General features: G+C 39.6%; 1 pseudogene; it reads left to right on the top strand.

Annotated features, from left to right (window-relative positions):
- Positions 1-2,178: 2,178 nt before the first annotated feature.
- LOC134405917 (vomeronasal type-2 receptor 26-like) lies at positions 2,179-15,272 on the top strand (annotated as a pseudogene).
- The last annotated feature ends 1,276 nt before the right edge of the window (positions 15,273-16,548 follow it).

A 16,548-nucleotide genomic window follows, 5' to 3' on the forward strand; every position in this document is an offset into this window, starting at 1 on the left:
GACTTCACAACACGAATCCCCACCCATGATGTTCTTTTTTCTGAAAGCCAAGTGAACGCTCTGGCTGAAAAAATGTATCAACATATCAATTTTAGGAAATCCAAAGTATTTGTTATCTATGGTAAAACATCTAATTTTATGTATCTGTGGTATTTTATATATGGCAGGGGACTCTATGAACACAAGGGAAATATATTGGTTTGAAAGGTATGGATTATAACAGCTCAAATTGATTTTTTATTAGGAGACAATGGCGGGGACTCAGATTTGCAAGTGTTCCAAGGTGCACTTTACTTCTCCATTCACTCAAATCAACCTTTTGGGTTCCAGAAATATCTATGGACCCTAAAACCAGATTGGACACAAGCAGATGATTTTCTGGAGTTGTTATTGGAGCAAGCATTTCACTGTTATGACAGTGATATGACAGGTTCCAACATTTGCAGCAACAGGGCATCCTCAAAGAAGAGAGCCTCTCTCTCGACTGGCACCCTACTGTTGGTCGTGAGAGTTTTTCTCTAAAGATGACCCTTCATCGCCCATGATATGGAAATTTGAGAAAAAGGCCTCTGGGCAATTATGTTTTCCCTGTGGGTGGCTTTGACTGACTTCTCCTTTCCCACATTTTGATTTCTGGATGCCTTGCCTCTGCTGAGCATCAGGTACCCGACTGCACACCAAATCTGCAACAGGAAAGGTGCCCTGCTTGCCCAGGACTTCTTACCTAAAGACTGGAGATCCCCTTAATGCCAAGGGCTGAAACTGCTCAATATGCAACACCCCAAAGAGGAGGTTTGACAACCTGAGTTTGAAGGATATGTCTCCAGCAGTTTTAAAACACAATAATTTTAAAATTTTGATCTTCAAAAAAAAAAACAATTAAAAAAAAAACAATGGATGAACACATCTAATTCAAACTTGGCATGGCTAAATCTCTCCTTAAGAGCTATCATGGTGCCAATTTTTAGCCCTTTAAAAATGTCATTTAAATATATATATATATTAAAACCTCAAACTTAAAAATAATAATCCTAAAACTCAATGGAAGGACAGATCTGTTTCAAACTTGACATAGCTAAAGTCCTTGTTAAGAGCAATCATGGTGCCAAGTTTCATCTCTTTATCTTTAAAAATAACATATATATTTTTTAAAAAAATAAACCATCAATTTTTATAAAAATCAATGGATGAACAGATCTGTTTCAAATTTGGTATGGATAAAGCTCTACCTAAAAGCTATCATGGTGCCAACTTTCAGCTCTTTATCTTTAAAAATGTTGGTTAAAAATAATTTTAAAACCTCAATTATTAAAAAAATCCTAAAAAATCAATGGAAGAACAAATCTGTTTCAAATTTAGTGTGGCTAAAGCACTTCCTAAGAGCTACCATCATTTCAAGTTTCATGACTTCATCTTTAAAAATGACAGAGTTATCAGCTTTTTTGTTAATTCCCATTAGAGCTGCTCTTTGGAAAAATCCGTATTTCCCCTCCCCCTACCGGATTTGTCATCGAAACCCCAGACAAATCTGGGTAAATTCGGTCATATGGTCACCCTACCTTATTACACTAAATAGTAATGAAAGATTGCTGTACAACTTGGAAACACATTTGTGTTCCACGTTGCTGTTTTGAGCAAAGAAAAGAAAACTTCCCTGTCATTATCTAAATCAGTATAATTTATTTTCTTTGTTTAATTTTTTTTTGTTTGCTCTGTTTTGTTCTTTCCCCCTGAGAATGGTGCAATAGATTTTCAGAAGGTCAAAAACAACCATGAAGCAAATAGGCAAGTGGTTACATATTCTCCTCCTCTTGTGCATTCAGAGCAAGAGCTGGCAGGACTTTGCCAGTTTGATCTCTGACAGTTGTGTTTCTTCCACTTTTTAAGGCTGGACTTTATCACTGTATTGCTAATCTCTGTTGGCTTTATTAGACATGCATTTACAGCCATGTTGCTGTTCTAGAGAAGATGGAGAAATCTCCTTCTAGGAAGTATCTCAGCAAAATCAGGGGCCAGAGAACATAGCTTCCTTGAGTCAAGCATATCCTGTAGATGGATGCAGGAGGGGTCACATCCAGAGAGAAGCTTTGCAGCCAGAATACTGTGGTGTCTATTTTATTATTGTTGCTTTTGCTTCTCCACTGGGTGTGTGAAGTAGACACAAAGAATTGTCCCAGAATGGAACTTGCCCCTGTTCCATATGAGTCATATCAGTCGGGGGATTTTCTTATTGGTGGGATGGTTTCTATGATCAATTCCTATGGCCCTGAATTTTCATTCAAGGAACTTCCTTGGCACCAGCATTCTGAAATTAAAGTGTAAGGAATTCTTTTTTTCTCCTTTCTGCATCATGTGAATTTGGCCAACTCATATTCTCTCTGTGCGTACAGATTTTATTAAGCCTAGTCCTATTAAGCCTTATTCTTTACATACTGTTAAGTACCATCTGAAGAATAATTTCTAAAAGTCCATGTTGAGTGTACTCTTTCGGTTTTGTTCTGTAACCCAATCCCAAACATTTTGGTTTATTTGTACCCCTTCATCATTTTCCCAATTTGTCTTGTTGGTATTCTTTATCATATTAAGGTTCAGACAATCTCTCAGTGATCCATATTATTAGATTGTAAGCCTATGTGGCAGGGTCTTGCTATTTACTGTGTAATCTGTACAGCACCATGTACATTGATGGTGCTATATAAATAAATAATAATAATAATAATAATAATAATAATAATAATAATAATAATCCATATTTATATATTTAATTGGATATTTGTGAATCTGCAACTATTGCAAAACTGAGGTTTAATTATGTTCTGTTGCCCCAAGAATGTCTTGATAACTTTTAATACGATAATTTAAAACATGCTTCTCAACTCTATTAGATCATATTTCTCCACCAAAATATTATGTAATCTAAAACTGTTTGATTTTCAGGACACCCCCCCCCCCTAATTCATTGCAGAAAGAGGTGAGAGTTCTTGAATCAGTATATTGTTGTAGAATTTTAACATTTTATATAAATTACTATAAATTTTATATAAATTTGACCTTATCACCTCATTTTGTTTATTTCAAGCCAAGAGTATGTTTTTAATACTAATTTTTAAATTATCTTTTTCTGTTGTTCCAATATATGAAATAAACAACTATTTTAACATAGACAGCATAGAAGCAATATAACACCATTTCATGCAAGTGAGTGCTAAACTCTCTGAATTTGTAAGTTAATATAATACTCAATCATTTTGATTTGTTATCAAATAAAATTTGATATTTTTGCCATTAAGTATAGACCTGCAATGGAATATTTTGGCAGTACAAAAATTTTAACTATTGATATTTATCTGTCCTTAATCATATTGCTTCATCATGATTTTACAAGATAAATATTAATGTATTGTACCATTTCCCTATGTTTAAAAGATACATAGTCTTCCAAGTTAGGTGCAATCCATATAACAATATATTTGACAGGGAAATCTCTCCATGAGACTGCATATAGTTTATCTATATCACTTTTTGTCTCTTTTCTAAACTAATAACTTTCCAAATTGGTTTTATACAATGATATTTGACCATTGTTTTAAAATAAACTTAACAAATCCCCCAAACACTGCTACAAGATTCTGTAATATCAATGCAATACCATCAGCCTAAAAATTACTTTTACACTCTTCATTTCCTAATTTCACACAACTTTATTTTGCCTTTCTCCCGATAATTTCAGCAAGAGGTTCTATTGATCATGCAAAAAGGAGGAGAGATAGCAGACAACCCTGATGGGTGCCTCTTTTAAAATAATAATAATAATAATAATAATAATAATAATAATAATAATAATAGGAAAAAAGGAAAAACAAACCTACATCATTGACACAGCAATACCTAATAACCAAAATGTTTTAGAAAAGGAAGAGAAAAGAGAGAGAAATATACACTACTGGCTATCGAAGTCAAAGACCTATGGCAACAGGAAAAGGTCACAATTATTCTGTTAGTCACATCAGTCAGTGGCATCACATCAAAAACTACACAGAAAACCTTCAGAAAATGGGCCTACCAAAATACATCCACACCAACATTCAGGAAACAGCCATAATTAAAACATGCTCAATTGTCAGGAAATCCCTGAATCGGTAAAAGACAGCATGACTTGGCAAAGCCCATCATGTTCATCTAGAAAAACCACCAGGAGGGAGACATAGAAATAATAATAATAATAATAATAATAATAATAATAATAATAATAATAATATTGAAGTAATAATAAATGATGTAATATGTGAATGAGATCCATTGGAGTAAGATTTGTGTATATTAATCTGCCCTACTTAATATTTTCCCCTTTAATACTGAGCAGCAATGTATTCTGACAATTGTGGAGCCGAAGTTGCACCTCTGAAAACGAAGAAGGGAGAAGACAATCTGGTTTCCAAGAGGCACACAGAATCTTAAGACAAATTCAAAGCGAGAAAAGCATTATCATAGTGATGATCAAGCAAAAGGGCAAGGTCCTAGCCAGAGCTGGCCCTCCCATCAAAAGTAGCTGCTGGGAGGCAGGGTGATGCCGTGAGGTTTTGGGCCAATGGTTGAGGAAATGGATTTTCACTTTAAAAAAAGACAGTTACCTATTATTTCAGACTAAGAAATAGAAGGCCATTCTTACAGTCCTTCAACTAAAATGGAGCAGAACAGATAAGTACTGTGATTGACTAGGTTTTTGTGCTGTAAAATTCTTGAACAAAAGACGATTTATCTTCATTTGCAGCGTGGCGACAAAGTTCTACCAGCATGTCTTGTCCTTGGCTTTTGCTGTCAATGAGATCAACAAGGACCCTAAATTCTCACTCAATTTCACACTTGGATACCACATCTATGACAGCTACAATGATGCACTGATGACCTATCGTACCACCCTGGATCTTCTCTTCAAATCACATCGATTTGTCCCCGGCTATGAATGTGATTCCCACAAAAAACTAATCGCTGTCATCGGGGCACTTTCCTTTGATACCTCACTGCACTTGGCAAAAATATTAAATACCTACCAGATTCCACAGGTACGAACTGCCCTTTATCACTGACACTTTGACCCACCACCTTTCTGGGGCCAGCATCAGGTATCAAGAAATTCATTGTGGATTTGCATTATGGAGGGGGGGAATGTATATCAATGTCCTAAACTTAATGGGTTTTTCTTTTCATATGGTAACTAATATGGTCACTAGGCACTTTGAGGAGAAATTTGCTTCTATTTGCTCAGAACCTGATGCCAGAGTTATCACAGAGCCTGGGGAGGTGTCCAGTGCCCCATCTGGTCTTGTTTCCTGGGATCAATTCCAGTTGTTGCAGCCTGATAATGTGGACAAGATGCTTAAATCAGTCCATCCCACCACATGAAAGCTTGTCCCTTTCCCATCTTGGCTAATATGATCTGGCAGAGGTGGATTGATTGAGTGAGTCCAGGGGGTGGTAAATGCCTCACTCTCTCAGGGGGTGGTGCCTGCTACTTTGAAGGAGGCTGTAGTGCACCCTCTCCTGAAGAGGACCTCCCTGGACTCAGAGGTATGTGAGAACTACCACCCTATCACTAATATCCCCTTTGGGGGCAAGGTGCATGAGTGTTTGGTGGCTAGGGGGAGGTAATGAGATGGGTACCACAGGGCTCAGTCCTGGGCCCAATGTTCTTCAAAAAAAATATATATTAATGATTTGGATGAGGAGCTGCAGGGAACACTTACCAAATCTGCAGATGACACAAAATTGGTTGGGATAGCTAATACCTTGGAAGACAGAAGCAAACTTCAACTTATACTGTTGTTTTTATGTTTCCGATGGTTTTTCAATTTTGTTATACTTTTTAATGTTTACCATTTTTAACTGTTGTAAACCGCCCAGAGAGCTTTGGCTATGGGGCAGTATATAAATGAAATAAATAAATAAATAAATAAATAAAACGTGATCTTGATAGGCTGGAGTTCCAGGCTGAGAACAACAGAATGAAATTTAATAGTGATAAGTGCCAAGTTCTACACCTTTTCCTTGTAACCAAAATGCAAAGTAACAAGATGAGGGACACTTGCCTCAGCAATACTACTACAAGTGAAAAGGATCTTGAAATTGTTGTAGATCACAAGCTGAATATGATGTGGCTGCAAAATAACAAATGCTGTTTTGGGATGCATTGGTAGAATTCATGTGAGTTACTGGGTCCCCTCTATTCAGCACTGGTTAGGCTTCAGCTTGTGTATTGCATCCAGTTCTGGGCACTACACTTCAAGAAGGATGCAGGCAAGGTGGAGTATGTTCAGAGGAGGGCAACAAGGATGATCAGTGGTCTGGAAACAAAGCCCTATGAGGAGAGACTGAAAGAACTGGGCATGTTTAGCTTGGAGAAGAGAAGTTTGAGGGGAGACATGATAGCACTCTTCAAATACTTGAGGAGAGCCAGGATCTCTTCTCTATCATGCCAGAGCGCAGGACAAGGAATAAAGGACTCGAGTTACAGGAAGGCCCAGGTGGAGTCCATGGCCCAGAAGACTTGGGGTCAGCTTTTCTTGATCCACCATCTAAGGCCTTTGCTGGGCAGGGACAATCTAGCTACAATAGTCCATGCACTGGTAACTTTCTGATTAGACTGCTGCAATCCACTCTACATGGGACTACCCTTGAAGATGACTAAGAAGTTGCAGCTGGTGCAAAATAAAGCAGCTAGACTGCTCACTGGAATATCTTATAAAAACCATATAACACTGATCTTAAAAGAATTGCATTAGCTGCCTATACGCTTCCATTCAGAAGTCATGATTTTGGTAATGACATTTAAAGCCTTACATGGCTTGGGACCTCGGTACTTAAGGGAGCACTTCTCCCTATATATGCCTGTCCGAGACTTGAGATCTGTTGAGGGAGCCCTCTTCTGCATCCCACCAATGTGAGACATACCTTAAAGGGGATGTGGGAAAGGACTTTCTCTGCTGTGGCACCCTGCTTGTGGAAAATCCTCCCCATGGAGGCCAGACTGGAGCCAACACTGGCTTCATTTCAATGCTGAGTTAAACATGGCTTTCTATCAATGCCTTTGAGAGATAAATCCTCCATGGCTATACATAGTTTTAATAGTTTTTAACTGTTTATTGCTTTTTTAAAAAAATCTACTGGTTTTAATTTGTTAATGATTTAATACCTTTTTTTTAGCTGTGTAAATTATTTATGTTTATATTGTTCTGATTTTATCTGCAGACTGCCCTGAGATCCCAGTGATGATATGGTTGGATACAAATGTTTTAATAAATTTAATAAATAAAATAATAATGTGCATATATTCACGATTCTAACTTATTTCCCAGTGTGTATGCTACATGAAGGATATCTGATGATTTTTTTTTTTGAAGTTAGTGTTTTAATCACATTCATCATCATCGTCATCATCATCTGTTGGCATGTGACCATAATAAGTAATTGTTTTATCTTTATCATTATTGTTGTTCAGCTGGCATATGGTCCAATTACTCTAACAGAGTATGAGATAATGATGCTCCCTTCCTTTTTTCGCATGGTCCCAAATGAAGCCCATCAATATACAGGAATTATCAGCCTGCTTAAGCACTTTGGATGGACATGGGTTGGACTCTTTGTGGTGGATGATGATCAGGGTGAACGGTTCTTGCAAGCCCTGGAGCCATTGCTTTCTGAGAATGGAATCTGTTCAGACTTCACAAGACCAATTCCCACCCATGATCATTTTAATCCTCTGATGGTAGGGGAAATGAGGGCAGAAAATTTCTATCAATTGATCAATTTCAAGAAATCCAGGATATTTGTCATCTATGGTGAAACTTTCCAATTTATACATATGTGGTATTATATACATGGCATAGGAATTTCTGAACACAAGGAAAATATATTGGTTGGAAAGGTATGGATAATAACAGCCCGGATTGATATTATACTAGGAGGCATAAGCTGGGACTCAGATTTGCAAGTGTTCCAAGGTGCACTTTACTTCTCCATTCACTCAAATCAACCTTTTGGGTTCCAGAAATATCTACAGACCCTAAAACCGGATTGGACACAAGAAGATGATTTTTTGGAGGAGTTCTGGGAGCAAGCATTTGACTGTTCTTTCCCAGATCCCCTGGTGTCATACAAGGTCTCTGGAACATGTACCGGAGAAGAGAAACTAGAGAGCCTTCTTGGACCTACTTTTGAAATGCGCATGACTGGCCACAGCTACAGTATTTATAATGCTGTCTATGCTGTGGCACATGCTTTGCATGCCTTGTACTCATCTAGATGCAATCGTGGAGCGATGTTGCATGGCAATAAGGGTGAACTTCAGGATCTGCAACCCTGGCAGGTAGAACTTCCACAATGAAATCTCATTGTTTCCATGAATAGGTTAGCACACATTTCTTTCTTCATATTATTAGTGAAGGAAGTCACATCCATTGTTCATTATGGATTCACACTTCACTGTCTATGAAGCCTGAAAAATAAGAAATGGTTCATTTTTATCAGTCTGTTGCTGTACGACATTTTTCAGACTGGAACTGCATAAAACCATGGATGGAATCCAGCAATAGTCATGCTTAGAGGAGACTTAATGAAACAATAGGATGAGTTAGCCTTGCCCAACTTGTCTCATTGGTTTTAGTAGAAGTAATTTATCAGCAACTAAGGCCTCATCTACACCAAGCAGGATATTGTGCTATGAAAACAGTATGTAAAAGGCAGGAGCCAGATTACTGCTTTATAGCAGTATTGAAATGCACTGACAACTGTTGGGGCCCATTGACACATAAAATATACCACTTTCATACTGCTAAATCCTGCTTGGTGTGGCTCCTGCCTTTTATATACCGCTTTCATAGTGCAATATCCTGCTTGGTGTAGATATTCAGTGCCATATTAGCAAGTTAAGATGTTAACATTGTTTTATTCTCTTCTTTTCTATCTCTTTTAACTAGCTCCACCCATTTCTTCAATGCATTTCATTTAACAACTCTGCTGGAGAAAAAGTGTCTTTGAATGAGAAAAAGGAAATAGGAGGAGGATTTGAAATCATGAACGTGCTGACATTTCCAAACAAGTCAGTCCATAGAGTGAAAATTGGACGGGTAGATCCCAATGCTGTGGATGGGAAAGTATTCTTCATTAAGGAGGACATGATTGCTTGGCACAGGGGCTATAATCAGGTGTGGATTCTGTGGCCATGAAAGGGGGAAGTGAGCTCCAAAGTGGAGTTCCTTGACCAGTTCTGAATACGATTCTCCAGTGTGGAGAGAAACATGGGGCCTGTTCATACAACACTCTAATTCATAGTTCGCCCAGCAAATGATTAGTGAGCATGTTTAAACCATGGTTATGTCACCATGATGGAGGCCTTAGCTAGACCTAAGGATTATCCCAGGCAAATGAAGGGGTCATCCCTGCCTGCTCCCGGGATCCCCTGTGTGTCATTTACATGCACAGGGATGATCCCGGGATATAGGCCTGGTCTAACTATGGCCCAAGAACGCTTTGCATCAGAAACTCTCTTATTTATTTATTTATTTATTTATTTATTTATTTAAAATATTTATATCCCACCCTATATCACTAAGATCTCAGGGCGGCATACAGATAAAAACAGACAGTATAAAACAATAAATAAACACAGTTAAAAACAAACTAAACCATAATCCAAGTTAAAACAATATATAATTTAAAAGCAATAGATGCAGTTAAAACAGTTAAAACAATGTGCCATTGAGTTTAACCATCAAAGGCTTTGTTAAAAAGCCATGTTTTTACTTGGTGTCGAAACACAATCAATGTTGGCGCCAATCGGGCCTCCAAGGAGTGGGCATTCCACAATCGGGGTGCTACCATAGAGAAAGTCTTGGTTCACACGAAACACTATGCCATAATGTTTAGCTCAAAATGCTTCACCACCATGCTTAGTGGGCTTTCTGAACATTGTCAGTAAAGGTTGTTTACATTGGGAATAGAAAGCAATTAGGTAGCATTGTGCAAGGCTATTAATGTGGTGTAATGACTAGTGTATAGTTGCTGGAGTGTTGGTCTGAGAAATCTGGAGATGTGGGTTCCAGTATGCCCTCTGCCAAGGAAATTCACTGGGTGACTTTGGGCCGGTTATTGGCTGCCCACCCAACCTTCCTCCCAGTGCTGTTGTTGTGAGGATACAATGCATATTGTATTCTCAGCCTAGGGCTGCGGAAGTACCGGGCCACAACCAGTGCCGGTTATCCCGGGCCAAGGGAGGGTTTAACCCGGGCTGACCCCGGAATCCCCTGTGCATCATCTGGATGCACAGGGGCGAGCCCGGGTATCAGCCCGGTCTAAACCCTCGTCTAGAAATGGCCTCTCTGAGATAGAAAAACAGGTAGTGTTTCGGAAAGGCATGTCAGTTACAAGTGTGGTTAAAATTCCACCACCCCGTCTGTCGAAAAAGGGTGCTTAATTGCAGTATCCACTTCATTTCTTTCTTCAGTAGCTGCTTTTTAATCACCTTTTCCAATCCACTAAATTTAACATCAGTTGGAAGAAGTTTCTTTTCTGCAAAATACAAATGTTGCACCTGACCTTTTGTTTTTAATATTTCTCAGATATTCTCATCCAATCCATTTTTTTAAGGGAGGGGTTGTGTGATTTATTTATTTATTTTGGCACTGGCACAGGATAGTGTCGACCACAAAGCTGCTGTTGCAAGGGTTGAACTGCTGCAAAATGTGTGCATTTTTATTAGATGTGCATCTTTAGATGTAAATCTAGAATAGCCCATCCAGATGGATGATACCCCCTAGGTATGGGTGCACCCGCTAAAGTATTGGGTAGACTTTCACTTAGCCACCAATCCCCACCCCTGCTTAAATCACCACATGGGCTTCTTGATGGCCCAGCAAGCACCTGATGAAGCCACAGGGCTGGGCTCTTCATCTCCTTAGTGGGATGCCATTGTTGTGCTGCAATGACAGATTGGGAGCTTCCATGAAGGGAACAACAATAAATGGCAGCCGTAGAGGGACCATTTACACAATGTTACAGGCATAAACCCTCCATTCATGCCTTTCATGTTGGGTAAGTGGACCCTTACAACTGCCATTCCCTTTCTGCAACATTCCCTTTCCAGAAACCCCTGAGCCACAATATTGGTAGCTCACTAGGTGGGCATGCGAAGGGGGGGCATGTGATGGTAGGGATGGGTGAACTCATCAGCTGCCACCCACCCCCTCTCACCAGGCAGTGTCGGCCTCTTCTGAAGCCCTGGAAATTGTGCATCTCCACCTTTTGAGCCAATGTCACCTGCAATTGATGAGTTAGGTGGATTTGTGTCATTTCTGCAGTGGCTGGGACTTCCTGCTGAACTCTTGCTGGGTCCTCTGGGGTCCTCAGCACTCATACACCCTCACAGCTAGGGCATCCAACCGGGTTGGATGTGGTGACCCTGCTGCCCTCATGGACTCAGCCAGATGCTCATGACAATCGCAGATGACCCCTGGGGTGCTACTTGAGCAGGTCCATGAGCACCAGATGGCTGTGTGTGTGGAGAACAGGAGGTTGGGTGCAGGGCAATCTGTCAGACTACACCCCCTCCCACAAACTCTCACAACACAGTCACTAAATTCCCTGAATAGTCTACTCACCAGGATGTTGCTAATATTTCTAGATCTTCTGAAAGAAACCATGGGCTGGCAGCCTGTTATTTATTATTAATTGTATTTATTTATTTATTTATTACATTTATTTACTGCCCCATAGTCGAAGCTCTCCAGGCAGTTTACAGAGATTAAGACATGGAACATTAAAATATATATATACAAAATTTAAAACCTTAAAAAGCATAAAAACCAAATACATACAATATCCATCTATTCTGCATCAGTTAATAATTCAACATATGCTGCTAAATGCCTGGGAGAAGAGAAAAGTCTTAACCTGGTGCTGAAAAGATAATGTTGGCACGAGGCAAGCCTTGTCGGGGAGATTGTTCCAGAATTGTGGAGCCACCACTGAAAAGGCCCCCTCCCTTGTTGCCATCCTCCGAGCTTCCATCAGAGTAAGAACCCAGAGAAGGACCGTAGATGATGAGTGTAGTATGAAAGTGGGGTCATGTCATAAGAGACGTTCCATCAGGTATTGTGGTCCCAAGCCATGTAAGGCTTTAGAGGTTAAAACCAGCGCCTTGAATCGGGTTCGGAAATGTACAGGCAGCCAATGTAAGCAGGCCAGAGTCAGTCTTATATGCTCAAACCTTCTGGTTCTGGTTATCAATCCGGCTGCTGCATTTTAAGTGACATGCCAGTGGTTTAATTTAATGCTCCCTTGAAAGTTGGCAGGTGATTTTTCTCTCCTACTCTTACGTCTAGCGTATGGTCTATTAACCTTAGGACAACTGAGGACAGCAGAGCTGGCTGGGGCATTCTGGGAGTTGTCGTCCAACACATCCGCTGTGGCACCCCGGTTGTGGAACGAGCTCCCCAGAGAGGTCCGCTTGGCGCCTACACTGTACTGCTTTCGTCGCCAGCTGAAGACCTTTTTATTCACTCAGTATTTTAACACTTAATTTTAACTTAAATTTAAATTTTACTGTTTTAACTCTGTATTTTAATCCTATATCAACTTTGCTGTGTGGTTTTATCCTGGTTGCGCTTTTTATACTGTATTTCGTAATTGTGTTTTAAACTGTTGGGTGTTTTACTGTGGTTTTAATTTTTGTGAACCGCCCAGAGAGCTTCGGCTATTGGGCGGTATAAAAATGTAATAAATAAATAAATAAATAAATAAATAAATAAATCTGGAGCGCCCTAGGTTGAGGAAGGCTGATCTAAAGTGATCCTATATCCATAGCAATTGAAATGCCCCTCTCTTTTACATTGATGAATGCTATTTTTTGAATAAAGTTAGAGGAATCACACACAATGGAGAGAGAAAGGGCTATGAAAGGATCTGATTCTTAAAATCGACATTGACGTGAAATGCTATTGGTATTTATTTATGTATAGGCCCTGCCCGTTTCTGTCTGTAGTGTCTCCTGCCAACCTGGGTATCAGAAGAGAAAGCAGGAAGGGAAGAAGTTTTGTTGCTATGATTGTGCTCCATGTCCAGATGGGAAGATTTCAACCCAAACAGGTAGGTGATGTGATGCAACAAATATTCCAGCAAATACAATTTACCCAACAATGCCATTTTGGGAGTGGGATCAGTACTTATTACTATTTTAAAACAATGAACATATCAATGGTGAAGGCAGAACAAACTAATACATGAAGCACACACAGATACCCACCTACACCCAAGGACAGTAATGGTAAGAAAGAAAATACCTAGTAAGATTATAAGGCTTATGTCCTCACAGTTGCTAGGAACCCTGTCAGAACCATTTCTGGGTCAGTCTACATTGAGATTCCTACCAGGAAGTATCCCAGGACAGCATATATATTATTACTTTGAGAATAATTATACAGTCTTGCAAAGTGAAAGGATTCAATCTAGCAACTGGCAAGCCCTCCTGCTCAAATCCAGCATACCACCGAACAAGTTGCTAAATTTCTTAATCATGCAATGCTTACCAGATCAGTTATGGTGGCAGGACTTTCCTTTGCTTCTAGCACAGAACTTTAAGGAGGCTCATGTAATCATACTCTGTTTTAATTTCATGTATTTTAAATATTTATTATGTGTTTTTATATGTTTTATTGGTCTGTTGACTGTAATAAAAGGAATTGAATATAAACCATTTTAAAGCACTAGTATAGATCCTGCCCTAGACTATATGAAAATGTGTTCACTAGGCACCCATGAAACATCCAGTGTCTTGCAATGTGTGATGAGGAGGGTTGACTAGACAGTGCAGTTCCAGTGAGTAGCACATGGGGAAAGATGTGTTGAGTTCACCCATCCCTTTCCAAAGGCAATTAATAGTCCCTCGAGTCATACCATTCTAAAGAGTTACTCTTTCTTGTTCTGAGAAATTGTAAGAAAGCATGCAGCATAGATGGCTCATTGAAGATATAGCCACAACTAGGGTTCCAAGCAAAGGAAGTTAAAAAAAAATATCACAGAAATTCATCAGACTATGGAACCTTAAGGGAAATGGAAATAATTAGGCCTAAGAACATCAGAAACAGAAATTGATGAGATGAATTTAATGGGATGAAAGACTTGGGAGTATCCCTCTGGTATACCAAAATGGCTTCCCTAAAAATGAACTGCAAACTGCAAACTTGAACTACAAGATAGTCAACCTTAGGAGGGATGACTTCAATATCCCAGAGAGTGATGATAATGGGTTCCACTTCACCACTGTGATGACTCCTCTTTTTTTTTTCTCAGACAGTGCTGAATGTTCTCAATGCTCAGAAGATCAGTATTCAAATAAGGACCGAGATCGATGCATCCCCAAAGTTATAAGCTTCCTGTCCTATGAAGACCCACTGGGGAAAGGTTTAGCTTCAGTTGCTGTTACTTTTTCCTTGATCACGGTCTTGGTGCTGCAAACCTTTATTAAGTACAGAGATACCCCCATAGTCAAGGCCAACAACCGGGGCCTCACCTACACTCTCCTCATCTCTCTCCTGCTCTGCTTCCTCTCTTCCTTCCTATTCATTGGCCAACCTGGGAAACTGAACTGCTTTCTCCAACAACCAGTGTTTGGTTTGATCTTCTCGGTGGCTGTTTCTAGTGTGTTGGCCAAAACCATCACTGTCGTTGTAGCTTTTATGGCCACCAAGCCAGGTTCTAATATGAGAAAGTGGGTGGGAAAAAGACTGGCCACCTCCATTGTCCTGTCTTGCTCCCTCGTTCAAGCTGCCATTTGTGTTGTGTGGCTGAGAACTTCTCCCCCATTTCCGTTCTTTGATATGCACTCTGTCACCGAAGAAATCACTGTGCAATGTAATACAGCCTCTGCCATCATGTTTTATCTTCTCCTTGGCTATATGGGACTTTTGTCCCTTATCAGCTTCTTGGTGGCTTTCCTTGCCAGGAAATTGCCAGACAATTTTAATGAAGCCAAGTTTATCACTTTCAGCATGCTGATGTTTTGCAGCGTTTGGTTAAGTTTTGTTCCAGCCTACCTGAGCACCAAAGGGAAATACATGGTAGCTGTGGAGATCTTCTCCATCTTAGCTTCCGGTGCTGGTTTATTAGGCTGTATCTTTCCCCCCAAATGTTACATTATTCTCTTCAAGCCTGAGTTGAACAGCAGGGAGCAGCTCATAGGGAAAAAGAATTAAAGCATCAACCTTTCCAATTTTAACTACTAATTCCATGGTTAATCCAACGTGATAATGACATGATATTTAGGAGTTACGGCTTAAGTAACATCTGTATATATCATCAGAGTGAGATGTGAGATGTGAGATGCAAAGACCTTTTTGTATTCAATGTTATTCCCCACCTCGATGCAGAGGAGGTGGCGATTTGTTGTTGTTGTTGTTGTTGTTGTTGTTGTTGTTGTTGTTATTATTATTATTATTATTATTATTATTATTATTTTCATTGATCTGGCTTTGCCTTTCCCTTTTGACCTACTTTTCTGATGCTGTCTTTTAGAGGTCTATGCATTTCAACAAACCATTCTATTTATGTATTTCTTCTGTATTCACAAACCAAGTAACAGCCACACCATATGTTTGGGTCTGTGTACTCATCTGAAAATCTGCATTTGATAAAATATTTCAAAAAAATAACTAAAGTCTGTTGATTTGCTTCATGTTACAGCTATGTTGGACTTCATGTACAGTGACCATAAAGATGTGTTGAAGAAAATTTCAGGGTACAGTCACTGCAGTTCAGTATGTGCATTACTCTTCATGTTCATTCCTCCTTTAAGAAAGTAATTAGCAGAAGACAATAGTCATAGGCAATCCTTCTTCAGACAAGACTGGAATTGAAGCAAAATTAACATGGGATACTATGGTAGCCAAGGAATCTACAAGATGGGGGATACTTGGCTCAGCAATACTACTATCAAGAAGGACTTTGGGGTTGTTGTTGATCACAAGCTGAATATGAGAAAACAGTGTGATATAGCTGTAAACACACACACACACACACACGCACACACAAACAGAAAACAGCAGCAGCAACAACAACAAAAACAATAACAACAACAAACCGAATGCTACTTTGGGCTGCGTTATTAGAACTATAGTTTCCAAATTGTGTGAGGTATTGGTTCCCCTTTATTTAGCACTGGTTAGGCCTCATCTTGAAAACTGCTTCCAGTTCTGGGCAGCACACTTCAAGAAGGATGCAGACAAGCTGGAAGTTGTCCAGAGGAGGGCAGCAAGGATGGTCATGGGTTTGGAAACAAAGCCCTCTGAGGAGAGACTGAAAGAACCGGGCATGTTCTCTTGAGAAGAGAAGACTGAGGGGGAGACATGATGGCACTTTTCAAATACCTGAAAGATTGTCACACAGAAGAGGGCCTGGATCTCTTATTGATCATCCCAGAGTGCAGGACACAGAATAATGGGCTCAAGGTATAGGAAGCCAGATTCCAGGTGGACATCAGGAAAAAAACTTCCTGACTGTTAG

Source organism: Elgaria multicarinata, chromosome 11, assembly GCF_023053635.1.
Source record: "Elgaria multicarinata webbii isolate HBS135686 ecotype San Diego chromosome 11, rElgMul1.1.pri, whole genome shotgun sequence".
NCBI lineage: Eukaryota > Metazoa > Chordata > Lepidosauria > Squamata > Anguidae > Elgaria > Elgaria multicarinata.